At 38.9% G+C, this 23,895-nt stretch overlaps 1 long non-coding RNA gene across 1 annotated transcript in view; it reads right to left on the reverse strand.

Moving 5' to 3' along the window:
- LOC136863583 (uncharacterized) overlaps nucleotides 1-21,447 on the reverse strand; it is a 526,057-nt gene extending 504,610 nt beyond the window's left edge. The window contains exon 1 of the long non-coding RNA XR_011017758.1: nucleotides 21,370-21,447. This is a non-coding gene — a long non-coding RNA (uncharacterized lncRNA). The remainder of the gene's footprint in view (nucleotides 1-21,369) is intronic.
- Nucleotides 21,448-23,895: the final 2,448 nt, after the last annotated feature.

Below are 23,895 nucleotides of genomic sequence, written 5' to 3' on the forward strand. Positions count from 1 at the left end.
CTGTGAAATCATCATTCTTACTGATTATATTAGACGCGTTTGCAAAGTTACTAACTGGTTTGGTAGGAGGCAATTCGGATTTAGGAAAGGTTATTCCAGAGCGGCTCAACTTGTAGTATTCTAGCAAGTTATAGCAGATATATTTTATTCAGGAGGTCACATGGACTGTATCGCTACTGACCTGTCCAAGGCTTGTTACAGGATAGATCATGGGTGACTGCTGACAAAAATGAGGACAATTGGACTAGACAAAATATTGATTGAACGGGTGACTACTAAAAAAAAAAAAATAGAAATCTGGAGTAGGTGAAGCCTTACCTGATACTGTAATAATTGAGCGGAGGGTTTTAATAATTATATACCGGTATATAAGAAAATATTAATGATACGAGCAAAAAACTGGAATCGCTTTGTGTGGATAATATTATTTTGTACAGAGTAATAAATATGTTATAGGACTATGAGCGATCACATAAAGACATTGACGATGTTGCGAGATGGACAGCTGGCTATGATATGATGGTAAATGGGGTGAAATCTCAGGTTGTGAGTTTTACCAAGAGGAACAGGTCTCTCAGTTTTATTTACTGTTCTACTGGTGTGAAATTATGTCAGTGAGATTACTGTCCGACTCGTTGGCTGAATGGTCAGCGTACTGGCCTTCGGTCCAGAGGGTCCCGGGTTCGATTCCCGGCCGGGTCGGGGATTTTAACCTTAATTGGTTTATTCCAGTGGCCCGGGGGCTGGGTGTTTGTGATGTCCCCAACATTCCTGCATCTCACACACCACACATAACACTATCCTCCACCACAACAACACGCAGTTACCTACACATGGCAGATGCCGCCCACCCTCATCGGAGGGTCTGCCTTACAAGGGCTGCACTCGGCTAGAAATAGCCACACGAAATTATTATAGTGAGATTACTGTAAGTACCCAGCTACTAACATGAGGAGAGATCTTCATTCTGGTAACCACATTAGCGTGATCGTAAATAGAGGTCACAGGTACCTTCATATGGTTTTGAGAGATTTTAGGAGTTGTAGTAAGGACGTAAAAGAGAGGGCGAATATGTCATTGGTAAAACCGGTTGATTCCAGTGTATGGGACCCTCACCAGGAAAATTTTATTCGAGAACTGGAAAAGAGCGAAAGAAGACATCACGATTTGTTCTGGGTCATTCTTTTTGGAGGAGTAATGTTACAAAACTGTTGCTAACTTTGACCTGGAAAGATTTAGTAGTGAGGATACGAGCTGCTCGACTATAAGGTATGTCCCAATCTGTCAGCGGAGAGTTGGCATGGAATGATACAAGTAGAAGAATAAGCTGGAGTGGAGTTTCCAAAAGTAGGAAAGATCATAATGTGGAGATAACGTTGGAATTCAAGATGATAAATTGGAAGAAATGCGTTTGCAGGAAGATGAATTAGAAATTGACACAAACTGCCAAGGAAGATGTTCTATACATTTAAAATTTGTTTGCACATTATTTGAGAAACACTTGGTAAACAACTGATAGGGAATCTGCCACCTGAGTGACAACCTTCAATGCAGAACAGTAGTTGTTGATTGACTGATTGATTGATTGATTGATTGATTGATTGATGCTACTGTACTGGGGTAGGCTGGCATGATATTTAGCACCGCTAAGATTCCTTAATATCCAGAGTACTGTGTCAATATTGTCACGTTAGACAACTCTTTTTCAGGCCACCATTCTACTACATTTCGTTTTTATAAGATATTTTTTTTTTGCTATGGGCTTTACGTCGCACCGACACAGATAGGTCTTATGGCGACGATGGGATAGGAAAGGCCTAGGAGTTGGAAGGAAGCGGCCGTGGCCTTAATTATGGTACAGCCCCAGCATTTGCCTGGTGTGAAAATGGGAAACCACGGAAAACCATTTTCAGGGCTGCCGATAGTGGGATTCGAACCTACTATCTCCCGGATGCAAACTCACAGCCGCGCGCCTCTACGCGCACGGCCAACTCGCCCGGTTTTTATAAGATAGGTCGCAGTTGGTGGGACTATAGTTCTATAGCACTTAATGTCAGAGTATGCCTCACAAGCCAATGTTCTGCCGCGTCTGTTTAACATTCACAACATAACTAAGCCACACATCGGTCACAAATTATTATTTTTAAAGAACAGTAGTTTGACAAATTAATACTATAAACAAGATACTATGAGCATAGTGTCCCGGTTCAAGTTACGTAACAAGTGATTTAATATCGCAGCGGTGAGGTTCAATAAAAGCTGGCTTATCTGTCAGGAAGCGGTAAGAACCAATGGAGAGCCTAGACAGATGTGCATCAGTGCTCCGGTAGAATCTCTCAGTAGGCCTACTCGCCTGGAGTTAGGTAGAACTTCAATGCATCGGTTACTGTATCATCACAAAGAGGTCAGAAAAGCCCACCTTTTTTTGATATTCATAGCACTACACAACAACGTCCAGTTCATATGCGCATTAGGCTTTTTTCCGCTCATGGAAGGTCAATCAATCAATAAATCAATGAATTAGGAATTGAAATATATTATCAAGGAAGATGCTCGATACATTTCAAACTTCCTTGACATTATTTAAGAAAGCACTAGGTAAACAACTACCTCCGATGATGTATAAAACATGTACTTCTGAACTGGAGGATTAGACACTGTAAGCTTCTTGTGGCATCGTGCTCTGCTTACTTGAACGTATCTCGAACATGACGATGTTACTTACCCCTTGCTGCCTTTCGCCGCTACGAACTCCAGCCCTTCACCGCTTCGCTCCTCGACCAGCATCACTCCGCACTCTCAAGCTATGAACTTACTACTGAATGTACGGCCTACTAATCTTAGCTCCTCTGGCGTCATCGAGTACCATTCTACAAGATTCTACAACTTGCATAATTTGTATTCCCCTCATTTCCATCCGGCCTCGAGTACTGTATATTCACCTTCCTCTTAGCCGAAATTTGAGTTCGTGTTCGGCTACGGTAACTCGAATGTCGAGGTGGAGTTTTAAATAGGGAGCTGATTCCCCATCTTTTTAACATTAGAATGAAATTACCTAAACAGCTTGGGAGACCAACCCCGGACGCTCCACCGTCTCTACCGTTGAGTTAGCCAGGTGTTATTACAGGTAGCCGCTAAATTAAGGTTACAAAATTTTGGAATTGGGGAGGAGGACCATTTCATCACATGATTATCTACAGTAGGACCTATAGAATACTACGGTTAACATACATAAGGGGCGATCAAGAGGTTTCCGCTCGACGGCCGTACAGTCCTGTATCGAGATGTTAATCAGACAAAATCGGTTTGAGCACTGACGCACTCATCCCACCGACGTACCCGTGGGATAAACCACCGCGTCCTGCTGCTTGAAGGAGCCGTAACTGCCTGCTGCACATCATCTTCCGACAGGAAGCGTCGACCATTCAAGACCTTTTTCGAGGGGACTGAAGGCGTGACAATCGCATGGGGAGAGAACAGGACTATGGGTTCCTTGAAACCAATCAGCAATGGACCCTGGTAGTTAAAGAACAGGGTGAGCATTCGGCTGACAGTTGGCTCTTAAACTTCTTGGGACGAGACGACGAAGGATGACACCACTGTACGGAACTTGGTGCACCATTCCACAACGGTGGTTTTCGACAGACGTGATGTCCCGTACCCAGTCTTTATTCTCCGATTGTTGTCCACCGATTTTTATCCTTCGACAGCCAAGAACAGAATAACAGCACGTTGGTCCTGTTAGGACGCATTTGGTAATAACGTCGCCATATTTCACGTGGCCGCATTTAACGCACGCACCTCGGCAGGACACATCTGCCACACTAATGCCTTTGCATACACGTCCGTGCTGGTGTACCGGCATCGGAGTTGCGATTCGTTGCAAGTCGGCGGCAGCAAGGCCCTCAAACGGAAACTTTTAGATCACGCCTTATATATGCACTGAATGGTTACATCTTATGTAATTTATATAAATTACAATGATAAAGCAGAGTATTAAGACAGCACCGTGGCGTAGTGTATGGTACTGCGTATATAGAGCAGGCTTTTTTAAATGAAATGTGCTGTAGAGAAGCTTTTTCATAATTCACATGATTTACAATAACACTTTTCGGTGTGGTTTGTTTTCTTGTTTTTCCGCATCTCTTTTAAGCGGCGCACGGTTCAAGAATAATTATTCTAAAAGGTTATTCATAAGTGAGACTGTATTCTCGCCGTACTGTAATCCACACAGTGACTCTGTGTTACGCTATTCACTTGTGTCCTGACACATTTGAAAATTTCAACAAGTTTCTTTGCAGAAATTATTTTGCTGCTCTCCATTAGTACTTTCCTCCTCAGTGACTCAGACGGTTGAGGCGCTGGCTTTCCGAACCCAACTTGGCAGGTTTGACCCTGCCTCAGTCCGGTGGTATTTGCAGGTGCTCAAATACGTCAGTCTCGTGTCGATAGATTTACTGGCACGTAAAGGAACTCCTGCGGGACTACATTCCGGCACCTCGGCGACTACGAAAACCGTAAAAGTAGTTACTGATACGTAACGCCAATAACATTGAACTTTTCTCCTCTTCTCCTATGTTAAAGCGGACCTTGACTTAAAACACATTGTAGCTTACACATTCACTGACTGAATACAGTACCACTACTAAACTCAATCACCCAAATGCCAATAGGCGTAACAGTAGTGCACCTTATTTAAATATTATTCTCACCAAAAATTTCAAATTAGTTTGCATATTGTGGGCTCGTTCAATCACCTTATTGATCATCGCAGGTTTGCTGCTAGGCTACGGAGAGGAAATATTCTTATGGCCAGACATGCAAAGGATCATTTTTTAACTGGGCATCTGTCTAAGGGAAGAACAAAGTACTTTGAGTTATTATGACTCACCGTTTCATTAAGATCAGTTTATAAAGTGTCCGACTCGTTGGCTGCATGGTCAGCGTACTGGCCTACGGTTCAGGGGGATCCGAGTTCGATTCCCGGCAGGGCCGGGAATTTTAATCATAACTGGTTAATTCCGCTGGCTCGGGAGCTGGGTGAATGTGTGGTCTTCATCATTATTTCATCCTCATCACGACGCGCAGGTCGCCTACGGGAGTCAAATGAAAGGACCTGCATTTGGCGAGTATATGAAGTGTGTCTGGCCGCTGATCACTGTGCGAGGTGACTGTTCAAAGGAAAAGGTAGTAACGAAGGCTTTATGTGAAAATCAATCGGTTTCATGGTAAAATGGTCGTATATAGATGTGGCCGATAAGTGAATGTGGCAGGTTTCGCTGTATAACTATTCTTACTATCAAAGCAAAGACCACCCATCTCTATATTCGTTTCCGTTGTTTGATTTAGCCTATACCACACGAACAGAACTTACAGTTGTTTGTCACGTGACCAGCGATAAGGAGTTGTTTTATGAGCCCATTGTGTTTGCTCCGGGTAAATGTGATGTGAAGTAGAAGACGATGTCCTTCTAAGATATGATAGGGAAGTTCGTTCTTAGTTCTGAACTATCTGTGTAGCCACATGAATAAGCTCTCGTCATGAACTCAGAGCACCCATTGATTTTCTGCTAGTCCTTGCGACGGACAGCCGTAACCTGTTTTAGTTTGTAAACAATTTAACAAACGTATCCTCCACTTGAACATTGACGTGATGTCATCCTGATGTTAAACGAAGGATATGAAAACGCAAATCACAGAACGCTATTTTCAACAAAGATTAACGTGAAATGTCTTCGTTCAGTGAAGTTGTCTTATTGATTATCATTCCGAGTTTATTCTGGATTTCAAATCGCTGTTAAAATTGATTGTTTGAATCTACACAAACTGTACAACTATAATGCTCATCAGATCATAAGCAGAAACTGAATAAAAAATCATGTTATCTATAATTTGCCTTTGATAAGGATTATCTACAGACGATGTAAAAATAGAACTAACATGGGAAATTCTTAGCGATAATAATAATAATAATAATAATAATAATAATACATTATTAATAATAATCTCGAAATCGCTTTGCATCTTGTGTATGCCAATCCATCTGGGAATAAATATATCCGATAAAATCTGTAGTAGCGACGTGCACGATTGACATCTCTGTACAAGATCTGTTGTTAGTAACCCTGTCCGCCTTTGTGGTATAGTGGTTAGTGTGATTAGCTGCAACCCCCGGAGGCCCGAGTTCGATTCCAGACTCTGCCACGAAATTTGAAAAGTGGTACAAGGGCTGGACCGGGGTCGACTCAGACTCAGGAGGTCAAGTGAGTAGAGGTGGGTTCGATTCCCACCTCAGCCATCCTGGAGGTGGTTTTCCGTGATTTCCCACTTCTCCTACAGGAAAATTTCGGGATTGTGCCTAACTTAAGACCACGGCCGCTTCCTTCCCTCTTCCTTGTCTATCCCTTCCAATCTTCCCATCTCCCACCAAGGTCCCTGTTCAGCATAGCAGGTGAGGCCGCCTTGGAGAGATGCTGGTCATTCTCCCCAATTGTATCCCCGACCCAATGTCTGAAGCTCCAGGACACTGCCCTTGAGGCGGTAGAGGTGGGATCCCTCGCTGAGTCGGAGGGAAAAACCGACCCTGCAGGGTAAACAGATTAAGTAAGTCAGTTAGTAACCCTTCCCAATCGATTCCCCTTAACCTAAGATATTGGAAGAGTTACTTTGCAATGAAAACCGCTTGGGTGAACAATCCTAGTGGAGCGTAGAATTCGGCTGTGGCACGGGGAACGTTCCGATTTGTTCTTGCTTTTCCTTTCTCTGACAAGAAACTGTCACCAAAGGGGTCGGTATATATTTGGCACTATATATGCACGTCCGTTAAAGAAGTGTGATGTTGAAAAATTGATCGAAGGTGTAACGATAACATGATCGAGAACAGGGAAACTAGTTTAAGGAAATTCTAAACGAAACCACGTATGATTTCATTATTCTGGGCGATACCAATATTCTGAATGAAAATTTGGAAAGATTTTGTAATTTCGTTGTTTGAAAAGCAAAATTGTAACTACACATGACATTCTGTCACCTTGAGTTCTCCGAAATATTTCTACTGCACATGAGGCATAGTGCACAGTTTTTAAGTAACTGGTTCTATTTTAAGAGAGGAACTGAGGTTTAACCAGTTCCAATATTATGAGGAAGATCCTTTTCGGTGCTTCCAATGCTTCTGCGTAACGTGTTCAGAAAGAAAGGAGAAGAAATGAAAATAATGGAAAAGGAAAGAGGGGTAAGACTTTACTTCCAGAGTTACGTAATCCAGCCTATATAATGTTCTCTTATACTACTCTATGAAAATGAAAATCCACAGACTGTTTCCAGTCATTCAACCGGGTCAGGAATGAAATGAATGAAGCTCCGTTCTAGCGGCGAGGTTAGGAATTGTGGCGGCTGCCGAAGCCTGTCGCACTCCTCTGAGGCAATGAGCAATGAAAATAAATGTTAATGGAGAGTGTTGCTGGAATGAAATATGACAGGGAAAACTGGAGTACCCGGAGAGAAACCTGTCTTGCCTCCGCTTTGCCCAGCACAAATCTCACATGGAGTGACCGGGATTTGAACCACGGAGCCCAGCGATGGGAGGGCGGCGCGCTGCCGCGTGAGCGACGGAGGCTCTTTTATAGCGCTCTATATACTTAATAAATTTAAATTGAATACCTGTACTCACATTGCCGTTTATTGCAATGATTATCTAAGGTCATCTTCTTTTGGGAAAGCGTAAACCCGTCTCGTTCTACTTTACAGGCTTATAGAGTGTTTTACGAAGCGTCTAGATACAGAGAGAGCAACAGGTGGTGTACTAGGAAAGAATTGAGGAAGGGAGACCAATTAATCTGCATTTGAAAACGTGGTTGGATGGATAATGACAATCTGGAGGCAAAATTTAAGAAGTCAGATGAGCAGTTTTTTTATACTTTCAATCGAATTCTAGGGTAGAGCAGAGGGAATCTTCTGGGGTCGAAATAAAATAAAAAGGTTTAAAAACACGAGAGATTTAGGAGATGGTCAGTTGTTCAGAAATTATTCACACAATGAGCTAAAGGTTTCTTTGTCTTAAATTGAAACATATTGAAAGAGTAAAAGTACACTGCCTGGCAAAAGACGTTAAGCACCCAGAAGGAGTGGTTGAATGTGAATGAAACTACTTATACTGAAAGACCATGTGCCTTTATTAAACTGATTAAAATATGTGATCGTCCGCCTCTGTGATGTAGTGGTTAGTGTGATTAGCTGCCACCCCCGGAGGCCCGGGTGCTATTCCCGGCTCTACCACGAAATTTGAAAAGTGGTACGAGGGATGGAACGGGGTACACTCGGCCTCGGGAGGTCAACTGAGTAGAGGTGAGTTCGATTCCCACCTCAGCCATCCTCGAAGTGATTTTCCGTGGTTTCCCACTTCTCCTCCAGGCAAATGCCATGATGGTACCTAACTTAACCCTTTCGTGGCCAGTGGGTGATATAATTCCCACTAACATTTTCTGCTATTGGGCCATTGGGTTACCTGATTCTCACATTTGATTTGTGCTGCTACCTGGTGTGGACATCAGAAAATCTAGAAAAAAATTCCGCTCGGGTATATTTGCAGTTTTTAGGTTGGTGGACGTGTTTGTTTACATGTGTGTAGTGTAATAATGCCAGGAGCGTGCATTTTTGGGAAGTGAAGTGATTTTCTGCACCAGAAACTTGGAAGTTAGTAATTCTAAACTATTTAAATTATCATAAATTATTATGTAGTGCTTCAGACATACTAGATTGAGCATATTTTTGTCTAAGTATGGGTAAATAAATAGGATTTATGTAAAGGTGAAACACAGGAACATAAGGTCCTCATATTGCCATGATTATTCATCTTCAGAATTATTTTGTTATTTTATTTTATTTAATTTTACTATGTTACTGAGTTCCAGAAATTCCATGAAAAGTAATTCATCTAATGTATTAGTAGCTTGTTTCATGACAAATAAATGTGTTCGGATTACTTTTCCAATGTATAATTATGGATCTATTTTTCGTTTGGCTTTCACTTTGTACACCCCTTATTCTACGTGAAATTGTGGTTACAGCTGTATTCAGTGTAAATTGGTTATACTTCTGTGTGGTATAAGATGAATGCGCATATTCACATTCTATGTCCTGATTTTTGTGTGCTAGCATTTGGCTATTGGGAAGTATAGTTCCCACATTTGTGTCACTTAGGCATACTGACAGCCAGTGGGATATATAGTTCTCACATTTTTTTTTTTCACAGTTCCAGTGTTTGAAATTTAAAAAAAAAATAGCTTCTCATTATTTGACATTCCATCACTACAAAAATATATTTAGTTCCCAAAAATTCATTTCTTAAATAATTTGGCCACGAAAGGGTTAAGGCCACGGCCGCTTCCTTCCCTCTTCCTTGTTTATCCCTTCCAATCATCCCACCCCCCACCAATGCCCTAGTTCAGCGTAGCAGGTGAGGCTGCCTGGGCGAGGTCCTGGTTCTCCTCCCCAAATAGCTCCTGAATAGTTTGATAGGTGACAAAATAACGTACAATAGCATTTACTCCACAGTGTGCGATTATGTTAGTAAAGTTAATAAAGCTGGTTTGTGCAATGGAACGAAACTGAATGTACGGAAGCTAGACAAAAATATCCTTCATGCAGATATTCAGGCGGACTCACCTTCAGGAAGAAGGTGTTTTATTACAAGAATAGATTTAGCACCTATGAATCCTGGTCTACCATTCGTTCTCAAATGGAGGCAATTTCCTCTAAATTTAGTCTTCTTTTTCCCAATGAATAAGTTACCAGAATAAACGTTAAAGTTGGGATAAATCTCCGCACTTCAGTCTTTTGAGCAGTTGTATGCAGCTTTCTCAAGAATACGCAGATCCATACACGTCAAAGGACAACTCCAAGCTACAACTGCACTCAATACGGTTTGTAAAGAAATACTACAACACATGTTTTGATTCCATTCAGGCGCCGTACAAAACCTGGAAAGTGTAACTTTTATTCATAAGATAAGTTGATAGTCAATTTGGAATGTCCAATTACTTTATAGGTAGTCATTTCGATTGTCAGCTGCCTCTGTGGTGTAGTGGTTAGTGTGACTGTAGGTTCCGATCTGTAATAGGCATGTGCACAATATGGCTATCCTCTCCTTTAGTGTCGTAAAAAGTAAATTGGAATCCGCCACGTAAGTGAGCTCCTTCCTCGTCCCTCAATCAATGGATTTAATATTCGCATCACTGCGGCCCCATTTCTTTCAAAATGAGCGCAAATATATGGAAAATATAATTCTCTGTTAAAATGTGCTATAATTCTCCCTTATTCAAGGTCAGCATTATTCTGATATTAAAATCATTTTCTTCGTAGTAGTATAATCAATTCATTTGTGTGCACGAATTGCTAGCAAAGACACATTCATTATGTAACTACAGCACCCTGCCCTGTCCTCTTTTAGTGCTTCCTGAGCCTGTGACTGACGCACGTGTAATTGCACTTCCATAATCTACGTAATCTCTTTTTGTCAATTGTGTGTGTCTCTTATAACGCACTATTTCTGAGGGCCATTCGTGTATTTTTACCTCCTTAATTATTTTTCAAATCGTCTTAGATTCTAGTTCACACTCTTACTTTCCAGAAATATTAAAAGTGAACAGAAATTTTTTCTACGGCTATTTACAACACGCTTTTATCAGTTCTTTCTATATTCAATTAAACAATCCACGTTATTATTATTATTATTATTATTATTATTATTATTATTATTATTATTATTATTATTATTATTATTATTATTATTATAATGCTCTATCAGTCGACATATAATTTACTCCATAGAGGAAACAATTAATTACGTTCTAAAGGAAAATCCGGACCCGCAAAATAGCACAGTGAAGACGAACAATAATACAAGCCGTTAAACCTGATTTATAATAACTTTGTTCTAATAAGTGATATAACTGTAAGTTAAAATTTGGAAATTTATACCGTATTAAGGAAAATGTTGTATACAATAAATTTCGGTAGAGTTACATCAGTTCTCCCAAATCACCGCCTTGCTATAAAGGAAGAGACATAATAAACCATGGATGCTACTCCTCATTAAATCTCCTCATTAAATCAGAGTATACAGAACACTCAAGTCTCCACAATCAACAACTGCGGAAATTCCGCACGTTGAAAATATGACCTACTTTGCTTTAGGTGTTGGAGAAAGCCATTGTATACATGCGGAATAAATTTTCTGCCTCAAACTCAATAAATTAATTACTGCATTATGTACAATTATTTGCAACATACTCATCGTTTCTTATAAAATTACAACAATATGCAAAACAGACATGGTTATACTTCATCAGCAGTTTATTCTTCCATCGTAAACAACGATGCAAATTTTGAATAAAATTAATAATAATATTAATAATAATAATATTAATAATAATAATAATAATAATAATAATAATAATAATAATAATAATAATAATAATAATAATAATAATAATAATAATAATTGTACCGGGCGGTACACCTCCACGCCGCTAATTTAAAATGTGCGCCAATTGAAACTCCGCTGCTGGAGGAAGTCTGAACTTTATTGATGGTATTAATTTTCAAGTTTCTCAGAAGATGTCACTACCTGGAAATTTTAGAGTTTTTGAACGGTGTCATTTTCGACGTATTTTTGTTTTGCTTGTAGTAAGAAGTGTGAACTTTCTCTTCTAGAGGACACTACTGAAGATCAACAATAGTGCACCCTAGTGCGAAGAAAAAGAACTGTTCTTTTGGAGAAAATTTAATTTCAAAAGTTTGTTCTTTGTTAAATTTCCTTCTGTCATTGTTTAAGTTGGCAATATTAACCCTTTCTTTCCCCTTGTTTTAAATTTAGCCAATCCCGAATTTTTTTCATTAATTTCCGGCCAATCCGATGTATCTTCCCCCAACTTGAATATGTTGCGGTATCCTACCCAATAAAAGTTTTTGTGGGAGGGTGTTCTCATTCCCCTAACGCCTCGAACCTTCCGCGAGAGGATATAAACTGCTGATTTTTGGGTCTCCGGGCCACTTCTGTTCCATCTTTCAGTGTGTAAAGTACATAGCAGGGGGCGGGAAGCGCCTCTTTCTTCGGCGACTGTCAACAACCAGGTAATGGCCGACTAATTACTTCTTTTCTTGCTTGCTCAGCAGTTTAACTCTCGGGGCGGGTCCGAAGTTTTTCCATTATGTAACCTTCATTAAAATGTAAAGAAACTTCTATCTATTCTATCTTTTAAACTACATATTGGGATAGAGAGTGTTTAACCCTCTCGAGCTCCCACTCATATTTTTTTTGAGGTGAACTTATATTTTTCTCAACCTATTCTTCTTCGACTTATGTAAATTATTTCCTTATTAATTCACCTCTTTAGTATGGGATTAGCCCTTGTATTAACGGCCTAGTGCCAAGTAGGTTTTAAACAAAGCGTATTAGGAGCGCAAGATCGCCTCCTCTCAAATTGTTATTTTAGAGGTCATGTAATTACCCTTTTTCATTTAATAGACCTCAGTAGGTTGGGTATTTTACCCCTGTGTCTATGTCCCGAGAGGACAACTTGAAGGTGGAGTTTGGTGTGGCCTTTGAGAGGCTTAAAGTTGAGAGCGAGTGGCTCTTTTCGAAAATTGGGTGTTGTATGCCTCGAGGAGGCTTTTCTGTGTAATTTGGAGCAAGTGCTCTGGGACATGAATGGGGTTTTCGGCCCCTCTGGTAAAACTTATTTTGGAGTAAGGTTGGGCTAATTGCCCTAGAAATGTGAATTCGGGGCTCGAAGCCCAAATCTTGTAAATATTGTAACTACCTTTTGACTTGCTACTCTGTACCTGCCATGCTTGTTATTTCTTTATTTTGAAAGAAAAATATAACCTTGTTAAATTTTAAATTAATTTTACTTTCGTAGCTTGAGACCTATTCACCACCCCGCACCTTCTTTCACGCATAACTACCGCAAAAACACGGTAACAATAATAATAATAATAATAATAATAATAATAATTCTCTTTTTTCACTGATTTCCACACACCGAGGAGGTGCCATAAGTGTAAAATGTGTATCGCTGGAGGATTTGGCTCCTTTCTTAGGCCGAATCATCGGGCGAGTTGGCCGTGCGGTTAGGGGCGCGCAGCTGTGAGCTCGCATCTGGGATATAGTGGGTTCGAACCCCACTGTCGGCAGCCCTGAAGATGGTTTTCCGTGGTTTCCCATTTTCACACCAGGCGAATGCTGGGGCTGTACCTTAATTAAGGCCACGGCCGCTCCCTTCCGATTCCTAGGCCTTTGCTGTCCCATCGTCGCCATAAAACCTATTTGTGTCGGTGCGACGTAAAGCAAATAGCACAACAAAGAAAGAAAAATACAGCCGGAACATCTTCCAAATGTTAACCCTATGAGGAGGGATATGTTCACCATTGTGTGCTTTTGTGGTATTTAGTAGTGTGTTTCTTTATTTATTCAGCATACGCCTTTTACTGCCGGGATTGTCCGATGATATGTCCGGATCGGTTGGTGCAGGTTTAGCTATTTGATGCCCTACGCGCATGTGTGTGAAATGATGATGATGATGATGATGATGATGATGATTAAGTCGTGACAGGGTGAAACCTGCTGTCGTAACGTAGCCTACTGTTGGGTAGTAACATCGAATTCAATTTATTGTAAAATAGAAACCATAGAAAGGTGTATATTTCCAAACTAATTAAAAATCACTTATAATTCAAGGGAAAAAATGGTTTAAAAATTAAAATACAATAAGAATTAAATACCTACGTACGGTAGGTGAAATATTCGATATAGAGACACCTTTGCGGAGAAATGAAAAATTAATTGTATAACACTCACAGTTATGTTTACTCTTGTGCAATTTATTTTCTAACAGAAAGCCAATAGTAGTCACCCATAATATTAGGATCCCACCTTGCTGGTATCGTTGTTCCATTTTATGAATATTCTGATGGAAGTTTTACCCTTGTTCTTCGCTAACAGCGCCCAAATTCTCAGGGAAATCCAAATGTGAATGGACGAAGGGAATTTTTTAATGATATTAGACAGCCTAGTTATTCATTACTGTGCAAGAATTCTTGTTTTTGTTGCTGGTAATCTTTAGTTTTATTATTACAAAAAAACCCATTAACCGCTGCACTGAAGGTCTTCCAAGTCACTAATTCCTAATATTTTCTTTTCGATTTACCTGTGAGTCATACTTAATATTATATTTGATTATTAACAAATACATCGCAATTGGGAAATATTCCGGTGGCAAAGGTCATTTACCAACAATGTGATAATAAGGAAAAGTTGGAACATAATTACCCAACAACAACAACAACAACAACAACAACAACAACAACAACAACAACAACAACAACAACAACAACAACAACAACATCAAAGACAACAGCAGCAGCAGCAACAAAGTACAACTACAAAAGTACAACAAGCAATTCCATGGAAAGAAAATATTACAAGAAATACTACTAGTTTAACATTCTTAAGTATATCCAGTGCTTAACATTACGGCTTACAATACCCACTATATGTTGAGCTTACTGCTAGCTTAACATTACAATAATGAAGTAAAGTTAAAACATAACTATCCAAAATCACCACTACAACAACTAGAGTACAACATGCAATTTCATGGAAAGAAACTACGACAAGAAATACTACTAGTTTAACATTCTAAACCCAGCATCATCATATACAATTTCACACAACTTAAGTATTTCCATTGCTTAACACTACGGCTTATAGTACTATAGTTTGAGATTACTACTAGCTTAGCATTACAAGTGATGATAAAGTAAAGTTGAAACGTAACTACACAACAACAACAACTACAACAACATCAACAAGAGTACAACAAGCAATTCAATAGAAATAAAATATTTAAAAAAATACTACTAGTTTAAAATTCTAAATCCAGCATCATAATAAATATATACGAATTCACACACACATTAAACATTTCCGGTGCTTAACACTACAGCATACAATACTATAGGTTGAGCTTACTATTAGCTCAACATTAGGAGTGATAATAAAGTAAACTTAAAAACATAACTACCCAACAACAACAACTACAACAACAAGAGTACAACAAGCAATTCCATGGAATGAAAATATTAAAAGAAATACTACTAGCTTAACGTTATAAATCCAGTATCATCATATACAAATTCACACACAAGTTAAGTATTTCTAGGTCTTAACACTACAGCATACATTACTATAGGTTGAGCTTACAACTAGCTTAACATTACAAGCGATAATAAATTAAACATAGAAAGACAGGTAATTACCCAACAACAACAACATGAGTATAATAAACAATTCCCTGGAAAGTGATAACTACAAGAAATTCTACTAGTTTAACATTCTGAATCACGCAGAAATTTACAAATTCAGTGTCCGCAATTTACAACTTTTACTTTTAACGTTACACTAGCACTAATGATCTACTTAAATGACTTAATACCGGAAGGGAATGTATTAGAGACTGCTGCAGGTAATTTATTTCAATTCCTTATGGTCCTGTTGACGAAGGAAAACTTGTCCTCATCCGTATGCTGGTTTCTGGCCCTAATTTTATGCTTGTGATAATTTCTCGACAAATGCGAGGGAGGTTCCTTTCCATATAGTTCTTATAAAGACCACATAGACGGGCTCTAGTCCTTCTAGATACAAGACTTTCCCAATTAATGGTATTCCTCCTATTCTCGGTTACGAAACGCATCGCTCTTCTTTGAACTTTTTCTAGGAATTTATTAAACCTACCCTATACGGATCCCAGCATGTAGATCCATATTCGAGAATCGGTCTTACCAAACATTTATGGGCTTTACTTTCGGCACCAGAATTAGCTTTATTGAGATTCTGCATAATCAAATGTAAAGATCTCCAGGATTTCTTAACTACATTTTACACTTGCTCCGACCAGTTTAATACTTTTCTAATAGTAACGGCTACGTACTTACAACTACCAACTTCAACAATACTTTCCTCTCCAAATTCGTAATCCCTCCTTCCTGTCATTTGTTTGTTAATGAAACACAATTTCATGCTTTTTTGCTGTGGATTTTCATTCGATTTTCACGCGCCCTTTTTTCAATCGTACCTAATTCCTGCTGCTGCAATAGTTCGTCCTCCTCTGTCTTTATCTCCCAGTACATGACACTACCATCAGCAAAGAGGCGCACTTCCGATTTTATCGAATCAAGCATATCATTCATGGTAAGTATGAAAGACGTAACGTTTATTGGAGAAGATAGCATTTCTCCCACGCGCACCCTCTGAGTTCTTCTATTGAGGAGTTCTCGTATCCATTTCACAACTCTTATCCCAATGTCCGTACGCGCAAACTTGTCAAGGAGGATATCATGTGGCACAAGATCGAATGCCTTAGCAAAATCAATTACTACTGCAACAATCCTTGACCCATTGTCGAGCTTATCCTATATGCCTTGACATACGGAACAGAGCTAGCTTTCGCAGGAGAAGCCTTCCCTAAAACCATGCTGCCCCTTCAATATCATTCCAGAAGAGTCCCATTTTAACCTCAAATAATCTGCTGTGAATTGCTCCATTTGTTTGCATACAATTGACGTCAAATTTACCGGTCTGTGGTATTCAATTCGCTCTTGTCACCGCCTTTGTTAATAGGAGCTAAAATGGCCGATTTCCAATCTTCTGGAACCTTCGCATTTTTCAGTGATATATTAAATATTCTTATTAAGCATGGTAGGGTCCGACTCGTTGGCTGAATGGTCAGCGTACTGGCCTTCGGTTCAGAGGGTCCCGGGTTCGATTCCCGGCCGGGTCGGGGATTTTAATCGCTTCTGATTAATTCTTCTGGCTCGGGGACTGGGTGTATATGTCCGTCCCAACACTCTCCTCATCATATTCAGACAACACACTACACTACCAACCACCACAGAAACACGCAATAGTGCTTACATCCCTCCATAGAGGGTTGGCGTCGGGAAGGGCATCCGGCCGTAAAAACAGGGCCAAATCCACATGTGCGACGCAGTTCGCACCCGCAACCCCACAGGTGTGGGAAAAAGCGGCAGGAAAAGAAGAAAGAAGATTAAGCATGGTAGGATCGCTTCACCCCCGAGTTTAAGTGCCTCTTCGGAAATAGAATCTGGCCCACAAGATTAATATTTTCTGAGTTTAGAGAGACCTTTACGTAATAATGAAGCTTTAATTTAAAAATAATTATTAGTTTTCGGAAAATTGTGCCCGAATAACTCTGCCGCCATAGTGCTTATTTAATGCTTCCGTTTTATCTATATCTGTTGTCGCAAATAAATCCCCTCCTATAGAAAGAGGAAGAATTGGCTGATTGTCTCCCTTCAATCTTCGTATATATTATAAAAAGGGTTTCAGGAATTTGGATTTTCATGTTGGATATTGTCAAGATATTTCTCTTCAGCCATTTTATTTTCTGATAGCAAATGCTTCACCAAACTTCTATACTCCGCTCTGCACTCATAATTATTATTTCTACTGTTGAACGCTCCCCTAGTCTTACGTTTAAGCTTCCTACTAGTCGCGGTGTAGTACGGCGGATCCGAAATGTCCCTAATTAACTTCCCGGGAACAAATTTATTCAGTCCAGTATTTAAAATGGTTTTGAAATTCTCCCATATATCGTTCCCCTTGCCCTCCTTTAACCAATTAGTTTAGCACAACCTGAAATAGTTTTGAAAACCTACGGAGTCTCCCCTCGCATAGCACCAAATAGTCTTAGAAATTCCCACGTGCCTCGTAATACTAGCTTCCAAAGTGAGATCGAGTACCACTACACTGTGGTCACTAATCCCCTGAATTACGTCACAAGATATAACTATGTCAATCGGTCTGACTAGACAAACATCTAAAACTGCTCATTTACGCATGTTCTTTGTAAGGACTTGAGAAAAGCCATTATTTCACTGTAATAAATTAAGTGCTTCCTGCGATAGGCCGCCCGTAGTTGACCCAGCCCAGCTCTTTTTCCGTAGCTTATATTTGCACATGCATATTCTGAAAGACGAGTGATCATGTTTAAACCTCATTTCCGGTGGGCGATAAACTCTAATATGACTATATTTTTTTTATTGGGTGCAATATTTACCTTCAACTCAATTATTTTGCAGTCATCGAGAACCCATTTTAACGTACTGCTTAGGTCTGACCTAACACAAATGAAAATTCCCCCTCCTTTCGACCCTCTATCCCATCTAAACGTTAGAAATGTTGACCTGAATATTCCTGAATTATATAATTATATTATCCGAAAACCAAGTTTCATTAACACAATCTTATTAGGGCCACTCGCATGATCTAAGTTTTCGAATTTTACGATTTAAATATAAATACTACCGCAGTTTACCTACGACAATCTAAGACATTTCCTCGATTCGGTATCACTACCTCTCACAATATCCTGTTGGTGGCCCAGTTGTAGCTGTAGCTGCATCGAATCTTCTCCCGTTGTGGATCGTCATTTGGCTGCCCGTTCTGCGTTGTCATCCGATTGAGTGGAAAAAGATTCGGTAACCCTCGAAAATAGTTCACCTTGTCTCACCGCTCCTCGCTGGTTCAGGTGAACTCCATACCTGCTGAAGTCCCTGTCGTCAATCCAACTGCTGCCGTATACAAAGAGTGATCTGGAACTTTCGGCCACCCACTGAAGCTCTTCGTTCAACCGGCCAATCTTCTTCCATGATACATCTGGTCTCCTTATTATACCACAAATTATAACATTTGCCTTCGGGAAATTTTTCTTAGTCGAGTTCACTAGATCATAAATGTTCCCCATTATATATATAGTGTGTTGCCTTTTTAAATCATTAGTTCCTACGTGGAGAATTACTACTTCTTCATTCTCGCAGCATTCGCCCTCTGTTTTCTTGTTCAACTGTTCCGCTCGAGTTCTCGACAAGCACATCATTTTCGCTGAGTTACTTTCCTGTCCTACATGCCGCACGATAGAATCGCCTATCACCACACAATTTACAGGCTTAATATTCTCCTCAGATGAATGAGTGGCTACATTTCTCACATACACTTCCTGTAACTTCCTTTGTAGCTCTGCAATCATGAGATTTGTTTCATTTTATTCCCGCTGAATTTCGTCATTTTTTCCTTTGTCGCTAGTCACATTCCAATCTCATTGTCCTGGAATAGCCCATAAATTATCTCTCGGTAGCCAGTCTTTCACAGTGAAGTGTGACCTAGTAACCTTATTGTCCTACAAACAAAGAAAAGAACAATACTCCGTAAATCTTCCTCGCAGTCCCAGTAATATGCCAATGATTTATAAATCATCATGTATCTTCCGGCAGTACTTGAATTGAATTACACATTATACCAGAGAAAGATATTCTTAAGTTTCCTTATATTCTATGGAATATGCCACTGGTATTGATGATCTAGAGTTCCCGTTGTGAAAGAGCACTGCTTTCAGTCTTAATTTAGAGGAGTCGATAAACAACCCAACGAGAGGATCGCTGTGCAGCAACCCTGAATTTGTAAGGTGAGCGGGTTCAAACCCCATCGTCGCCTGTCCTGGGAATGGTTCTGTATGATTTACCATTCTCACTTCCAGGAAACATGCACGGACAGTTCCTCTTTATAGAATACGGCCGAGCCTTTCTCCTTCGTCCTTCACTGTACCGCAAATCCCCACACATCTCCTGGCCATAGAGATGGTGTCACCCACTAAGTGTACGGAATGAAAGTGAACAACATCAACAAAAAACACGACCTCCATTCCTCAGGGATGTGTTGTAAACCTAGGTCATCTATTAAACCATCCCTATTTATGCAGGCACAAACGTAAATTTACATAGTGTAACGTGCTGAAAATCATTCATGTCTTTATCTGAGAACGTAGAGTACTGGGGGCGGGGGCGAGAATGTTCCACTCTTGCAGCCTACGTTCAACGATCTCAGAGCCGCTGTTTAGTTAGGTTGAGGTCTCTAACTAAGGCACTAAGTCTGCTGTGATTAATGAGGATAGGTTTTCCTTAGTTTCTTAGTTTGAGTCAAATAATGTTAATGTTTCGGTTAATTCAAGTATCTAGACTACTTCTGAACTAGATTCGAGTACTGGTAACCTAACTATGAAGGCATATTAGGAATAGGGAGGTCGGGCCCATGCACTGTGGGGTATATGGCCAATGGAATATTAGGGAATTCAACTCTGGATTCCTTTTGAATAACTCATAATTTTCGTAAGGCAGACATAACAGTATTCTGCATGGAACTGCAAAAGTTATATTACCATTCGCCCAATTAATAAGATTTGAATAACAAGTTATACGTCACATATAGGGTGTCCAGGTAGTGTTTTGGTCAACAACTGGACATCCTAAAGAACTGTAGTATGTTTGACCTTTTCTGTTATAACCGAAGCTGATTTTTCACAGTGTATGGTGCACAGATATACGGAAACTGTCCGTTTAATTTACACATGAGAGAAGATTTCTCCATTCATAAAAATACTGCAGAAATCACTTTACAACATTCACAGGAACATCACACAGCCTAAACAAATTTGAAACTGAAGCGTAAATGTGAATTCCTTACTCTGAATATCCACCATTAAAGTTATTTACGATCGGTCTCATCAGTGGGGTAATGAAGCAATAAAAGTAACAAATACCTTCCTTTCAAACAAACATGTGTATACTAAAGAAATCCTAATTACTCAGAGTCCCCTCTCAATGAAAGGGAAGGGTAAATAAGCGTAAACACAGATTTAAATAGCTTTCGTAAGAGTTCCAGTTGGTAGGAAGATAGATAATGTATTTATGGTGGCAAAGTTAGGGACAGCTGTCCCTGCCTTACACTTAACCAGTAACATAATTAGATTCATAAATAACTAGTTACAAAGCATTAAAATGTGTCCTATCACAAACTAAACTCTGTAGAACTACTGGATTATAGCTAAGAGTTTTTACTTTTAAAAATCGAGAGGAAGGAGCACAATATTACAAAAACGGAGTAGTTTTTAAGGTACACATAAACACTGAAGTTGTTGCCAACTCCCACCGTTTCCACCTATCGACTGCTCCAGAGCTCTGTCCGACCCTAGTAATATACCTTTAGGGCACAGGTTTTTGGTTAAGTGTATTTCACGTGTAATTTTCAATTATTTAGCGTTTTTTATTTTCCAAAAAATAGTGCGTGATGGAACACTTTCATGTTTAAATTAATTAATTGCTCAGGAACTGACATAAAATGCCCTTTCCTACCCATGTGGCAAAAGCCTTGAAACTAGTGTAATAATAATAATAATAATCATAATAATAATAATAATAGTAATAATAATAATAATAATAATAATTTCAAATGATTTACCTTCAATATTTCTCTTCTGAAGTAATTTATCTTCTTATCCTCTGTTATTCGAACGCAAATGATTCGTTTCTCGGACCTGCAACAAGTAAGATATAGAAGAAAGGTAAACATGGGATTCTTCGAAATTAAATTAATTAATAATTACAATAGTCAAATAATTAATGTTGAAAACATGTGTTGTAATTCAACTGTAGACTTTATGTAAAGTAGTGACGCCGAATTCAGTATCTATATATATAAAACAAACTGTCCTGAATGACCGACTGACTGACTGACTGACTGACTGATTCATCATCGCCGACCCAAAACTACTGAACATAAAGAAATGAAATATTGAGGATACATTTATATTACAACGTAGGTGCTCACTAAAGGAGGATTTTTGGATATTCTATCGCTAAGGGTGTGAGAAGCTGGGGGGGAGGGGAATTTTTAAAATTAGTGTATCTATATCTCTAAAACATAACAGTTTAAAGAAGTGAAAATTGGTATTTGGAATCTTCTTTAAAAATACGGAAACACGTATTTTTGTTTTCGGAAAATCCTCTTCACGGGTGTGAAAAAAGGTGAAAAATCGGTTGAGCACCTTTTATGAGGATACGTATATTTCAAAATCTGAAGATGTTATAGTCTTGAAAATTGGTAGGCCTATATGAAATCGTCCTTAAAAATAAAGAAAAGCGAATTTTTTGTTTTTTGAAAATCTTCTCAAACAGGGGTAAACAGGAGTCACAAATGGGGTGATTTTTTTAAGTGAGTATATCTACGATATATCTAAAAAAAACGTAACATGTTAAAGACGTGAAAAGTGGTATTTGGAATCTCCAATAAAATTAAAGGAAGACGCAAAATTTGTTTTCTGAAAATCCACTTATAGGGAAGTGTTAAAAGGGTGAATTTTTAAAATGAGCTATTTGTAGTATATCTCAACAACTTAACGTATTACAACAGTGAAAAATGGTATTTTTAATCTCCTTTAAAAAGTAGCAGGTATTTTTTTCGGAAGAACACTTAGTGGGGGAGGGAAGGTAAAATGACTGAAAAAGGGTTGAAAAATTTTTTTTAGGATGATGGTATATCCAAAACTGAAGATATTACAGAATTCAAAATTGTTATTTGGAATCTTCTTTTAAAATAAAGAAACACATATTTTCTGTTTTCGGAGAAAACACTCAAGAGGGGTTAAAATGACTGAAAAAGTGGTTGAATTATTTTTATGAAGATACTGGTATCTCCAAAACTGAAGATATTACAGACGTGAAAATTGGTATTGGGAATCTCCTTTAAAAATAAAGAAACACGCATTTTTATTTTCGGAAGAAAACTTACGGGGGGCTTAAAATGACTGAAACAGGGGTTGAATTATTTTATTAGGGTACTATTATCTCCAAAACTGAAGATATTACAGATGTGAAAATTGGTATTTGGAATCTTCTTTACGAATAAAGGAGCACGTACCTTTGTTTAAAGAAAATTCACGTAAGGACTGAAAAGTGGGTTGTACTCTTTTATGAGGATACTTATCGTTGGCTTTCTTTTAAAGCATCGCATGTCTCAATGCTCTTCCTACCCATTATATTCCTTAAGACTGGTCACGCCTCTAAGCCACATATTTATGTGCAGTCTATCAGAACAATTTTCGTTGTGTTCAGTTTCCTATGCCGGTGTGTAAAGGAAAATTAACCTTAAGCATATTATACTGTAGGAGTGCGTAAGTTGACCATGCAAACAACATCCCCACAGTACGGTATGGTATGGTCTATTTTCCTTTACACATCGGCATAGGAAAATGAACACAACGAAACTTATTCTGATGGACAGGATATAAATATGTGGCTGGGAGGCGTGACCACTCTTAAGGAATATAATGAGTAGGAAGAGAATTCGGACATACGAGGTTTTAAAGGAAAGCCATCGTTATATCTCAAAAACTGAAGATGTTCCAGACATGAAAATTTGTATTTGGAACGTTCTTTAAAAATGAAGAAACACGCGTAATTTTTTCGGAAAATCCACTTAAGGGGGTGGGGTTGGTGAAAATAACTGAATAAAATGTTGAATTATTTTTATGAGGATACTTTTATATCAAATACTGAAGATGTTACAGTCGTGACAATTGGTATTTGGATCTCCTGTAAAGGTAAAGGAACACGCGCCATTTGTTTTCTGAAAATCCACTTAATGGGGAGCGTTAAAGGGGGTGAGTTTTTAAAATGAGCATATCTGCAGTATATCAAAAAACTTACCACATATTACAGATATGAAAATTGGTATTTTAACCTATTTTAAAAATAAGGTAACACGTATTTTTGTTGCGGAAAACCACTTAAGGGGTGGGGGTTGTAAAAAGGACTGTAAAAGGGATGATTCCTTTTTATGAGGATACTTATATCTTAATTACTGAAGATGACACAGATATGAAAATTTGTATTTGGTATCTCCTTTTGTTTTCGAAAAATCCAACTAAGTGGGGGGGGGGGATAAATTAATAGAAAAATGAGTTGTTTAAGGGTACTTATACCTCGA

Source organism: Anabrus simplex, chromosome 2 (genome assembly GCF_040414725.1).
Source record: "Anabrus simplex isolate iqAnaSimp1 chromosome 2, ASM4041472v1, whole genome shotgun sequence".
Lineage (NCBI taxonomy): Eukaryota > Metazoa > Arthropoda > Insecta > Orthoptera > Tettigoniidae > Anabrus > Anabrus simplex.